General features: G+C 42.6%; 1 pseudogene; it reads right to left on the bottom strand.

The window, feature by feature from the left end:
* Nucleotides 1–1734: 1734 nt before the first annotated feature.
* Nucleotides 1735–2168, bottom strand: LOC125506697 (annotated as a pseudogene).
* Nucleotides 2169–4816: the final 2648 nt, after the last annotated feature.

The raw sequence follows: 4816 nt of genomic DNA, 5'->3' as shown, positions 1-4816 counted from the left end.
AGCTGATCTGGATATGGATCGGCGGTGGGATACCTACATCAAGATTCAAGAATCAAGGTTTCATCAGTAAATCATAAGAAAGAAAATCTCAAGTCAAGTTTTCCTAAATCAACTAGACTTCACTGTGTAGGTACTACCAAGTACCAACAACTTAAATGGCTAAGTACCACGCTTTAGTTCTACATCTCTACAGTTCTATATTTACCAACCCAATATGCCCAATTTCCCACGGACCGATTCACAGTTATTATAACTTACACGTTAAGCCTAGGGAATCAAAGGAAATACACATCAGAAATGCTAGGTACATGTTGGGGTCAGCACTACAATGTTTCACACTTATCTTGCACAAAAAAACCATAGGAGGTTTGTTGTACTCGATTAGGAAACAGTGACAATGGCGGAGTGAATAATTTCATCTATGCATATACTAGGATGACTTTGTGAGGTACTAGCACACACAAAGCACTAGTTTACCAATCAGGATATCGCTGCTCGAAATGAAGACGCTTCAGTGCTAGAATTCACTGACAAGGTACAAACAAAATAATAAATACCTAACTGTCAAGCTACAGCTCTACATTTCTACATGTTCTCAAGCAGAAAAAAGCTTTGTGTGTGCACTGCGTGCCTACTCCGGCCTCCTTACATTGCAGATCAGCTCCCCATGGAAACCACCAGCTGCCAGGAGGTTGTCTTTCACCGTCATGGTGCTGCTCTTCACCCTGGACAAGGGACGACCTCCCTGCATAACCTGCACAGTGTGGTCGCATAGTGGATCAGAGATTGATCGACATTCTAACAATGCAGGACTATCACATCGCTCTGTGGTAGATCACCTGATTTGGGCCTGCCACGTTGAGCACTTCTTTTCCTCTCCGGAGTAAGGACGACCAATGCCTCACAGAATAGTTCTGCATCACGTACACATCATGCTTGGAAGTAGCCCATAGGAGGTTCCTCAGCTGCACATGTACAAGTATACGGTCAGTGCGTTCGTACCAGAATTCTTCTTAAAACTTAGTAGAAATACAATGATGCAAATGAGCGCCATTTTATTCAAGCACACCAAATTCTACTGCGTTAACAAACAAGCATGAACACTTAACCAATTAATCAATATATATACCCAACCATTCATCCAAATTAAACAAGACATAAATTAGCTACATAATTGGAGTTAGCTTATCTTAATCAGGGCCAAGCAAGCTAGGATCCATGACATGAAAATGAACTTGAATTAATTGCTGACACCCATAGTATTCCTTTGTCCCTCGTCAGCTAGCTGCAAACAAAGGCACCACGCACGGACGCTTTCCGTCTTGCTACCTTTACAGACTAACGTTTACTTAATTATTAACTGTAGATTCTCCTAACAATCTAGCTACCTTGTCCCCCTTCCCTAATCAGAGAAGCTCCCCAAGTGCTAGACCAAATAATTCTCGAGGCAAACAACTACAGGGGTCAAGGAATTAAGGTGGATGACAAATTCATCACACCTGAATCTGAAACAAATTCCTTGACTAACTGACTTGACTGAACATACATCCATGCATGTATCACTTGAGCTAGCATGCACCAACCAGTGTGTAACTGACCAACTACTCCAGCTAATTAACTTCAAGCATGAACAATTAACCAATTAAACAAGACAGAAACTAGCATAATGATCTATAAACAAAATGGGAAGTAAGCAGACATGACCTGGAGGTCGTTGGAGAGCTCGGGCGTGACCTAGAGGTACTTGGTCTTGTCCTTGATTCCGGCCATGGCCACCTTCTTCCCCCTCTCGTCCCCGAACACGGACACATACACCTTGCACACCTGCAGACACAAACCGGAGCAGAGACAAGGAACTCAGCATCCCAGTTGCAGCGTAGCCGCATCGTTTTGAGGGAGGTCGTTGGAGAGCTCGACATCGGCGATGGTGGTGGGGGAGGAGAGGTAGCGGTCGGCACCGAGGGCGGCCTCGGGGAGGACGGCCCGCTGCATGACGGGGTCGTGGTCAGCATGTCCGCCAGCTCCCGCTGGATCTGCTTCGCCACCATCCGCACCCGCCGCTCCTTGGCCATGCACCGCACCACGCACAGCCGCCGCACGGAGAAGGGCGCCTCGGCAGCGAGGGCCCGCGGCAGTGGCGGGGACACCAGCGGCCGGCACGGGAACATCCTCGCTGGCTTCGTGGTGGTGGGGAATTTTGCGCCACGATGAGGCCGTCGGCCATCGCTGTGGGGAGTGGGAAGGGGAGGGGCGAGAGGAGGAGGGCATGGGGAACGGCGACGAGCTCCGCCGGAGGGAGGTGGTAGCGGCGACGCGAGACAGCGAGGAAACGGGGGATCTGGATGGTGGAAGGAAGGATGGACGGCGTTGGGGGCGATGAAGAGGTCAACGGCGGCGGGGGGGGGGGAGGCCGGCGGCGGGGGGGGGATGGCAGAGAGATGGAGGTCTGGGTCGAGGAGAGGGGGGTCTGGGAGGAGGTTGCGGCGGCGAGGAGCTGAGGCAGGAGGAGTGTGGGTGCGGGTTAGGGTTTGGGCTGCGGATGGATGGCTGGATGGAGAGGTGGAGAGTTGGACGGATGGATGGGCCCATGTCATCGATCCGTGTGACAACTAAACCCACCAATGAGAATAGAGCACATATAATTGTGTTTTTCCTTTAGTTTTTCTTCTACTTTTACACATGAAAAAAATTCAAAAAAATGGTCTCACATTATGCGTAAGTTTGTATCTTTAATGGAAAACAATGTTACCTAAGAAATTTTTCATTTTCGTTGCACGGAATATTCATTTTCCATTTCTCGAGTGCCTAAAATAAGTTTTTTTGTGAAGGGCCTACCAAATATTTGTTGCAAAATTGGACCAAATCAATTTTCTAAAATATTAGGCCATATTTAATGCACGAGTGATCAAATGGTTGGGTTTCAAAAGTTTTTATCCACCTCTCATGAAAAGAGATATTTTCACCGATTCAGCGGAAAGCGGGTCAAATTTGAACTGCAACTACCTCATAATTTACTCTTTATTTTTTCCAAAAATCATTTCTAGGTACATAAGTATCTATTTAATAAGAGAAACACCAAAAGTTTGCCAAGATTCAACCACTAGCTAAGAACGGTCATGCCCGCCGTTTTGACCGCTTTTTGAAACGGGCATAAAAAATTAAAAAAAATCAAAAAATTGGAAAACCTTCGCATTGTGTCATCATATGTGACCAAGTTTCCAGGAAAAATAATAAACTTTTAATAAGCCAATTATTTAAAAAAAGTGTTCTCAGAAATGAGCTATCATGCGTGAAGATTCATGGCTTTCAAGCCAAATGATCAATCTTATGGCCACATTCATGGCTTAGTTTGTTCAAATGATCTCGTATTGTGCACAAGGGTGCATCTTAGAATTCCAAACAATGTTGCCTAAGGGAGTTTTCATTGTCTTTGCACGGAAAATTCATTTTCCATTTTTCGAGTGCCCGAAATGAGTTTTTTTCTGTGAAGGACCTACCATATATTTGTTGCAAAATTGTACCAAATCAATTTTATAAAATAATAGGACATATTTTATAAAATGGTTGGGTGTAAAAAGTTTTTATCCACCTCTTGTGAAAAAGACAAATTCCTGCCGATTTAGTAGGAAGCGGGTCAAATTTGAACTGTAGCTACCTCGTAGTTTGCTCTTTATTTTTTCCAAAAATCATTTCTAGGTACATAAGTATCTATTTAATCATAGAAAAACAAAAAAAATTCCAAGATTCAACCACTAGCTAGAAACGGTTATTCCCGCCATTTTGATTGCATTTTGAAACGGGCACAAAAAATTTAAAATAAATCAAAAAATTGGGAAACCTTCGCATTGTGTCATTATATGTGGCCAAGTACCCAGGAAAAATAACAAACTTGTAATATGGCAATTATTTTAAAAAAGTGTTCTCAGAAACGAGCTATCACGTATGGAGATCACTGGCTTTCAAGCCAAATGATCAATCTTATGGCCACATTCATGGCATAGTTTGTTAAAATGATCTCATATTGTGCACAAGGGTGCATATTGGAATGGAAAACAATGTTGCCTAAGGAAGTTTTCATTTTCTTTGACGAAAAAACCATTTTTCATTTTTCGAGTGCCCAAAACGAGGTTTTTTGTGCAGGACCTCCCAAATAATTGTTGCAAAATTCGACCAAAGCAATTGTCTAAAATAATAGGACATATTTGATGCACAATTGACCAAATGGTTGGGTGTAAAAATTTTTGATCCCCCTCTCGTAAAAAAGACAAATTCCCGCCGATTTAGGAGGAAGCGGGTCAAATTTGAACTATAGCTACCTCATAGTTTTCTCTTTATTTTTTCCAAAAATCATTTCTAGGTACATGAGTATCTATTTAATCAGAGAAAAACAAAAAAAATTCCAAGATTCAACCACTAGCTAGGAACGGTTATTCCCGCCATTTTGACCGCATATTGAAACGGGCATAAAAAATTCAAAAAAAAATCAAAAAATTGGGACACCTTCGCATTGTGTCATTATATGTGGCCAAATTCCCAGGAAAAATAACAAACTTGTAATACGGCAATTATTTTAAAAAAGTGTTCTCAGAAATGAGCTATCATGTATGGAGATCAATGGCTTTCAAGCCAAATGATCAATCTTATGACCACATTCATGGCATAGTTTGTTGAAATGATCTCATATTGTGCACAAGGGTGCATATTGTAATGGAAAACAATGTTGACTAAGGAAGTTTTCATTTTCTTTGGACGAAAAAACCATTTTCCATTTTTCGAGTGCCCAAAAGGAGGTTTTTTTGTGAAGGACCTCCCAAAT

This window comes from Triticum urartu, chromosome 5 (genome assembly GCF_003073215.2).
Source record: "Triticum urartu cultivar G1812 chromosome 5, Tu2.1, whole genome shotgun sequence".
Taxonomy (NCBI): Eukaryota; Viridiplantae; Streptophyta; class Magnoliopsida; order Poales; family Poaceae; genus Triticum; species Triticum urartu.
Note: the sequence above shows the minus strand (reverse complement) of the source record. Positions and strands in the feature narration are given on the sequence as shown.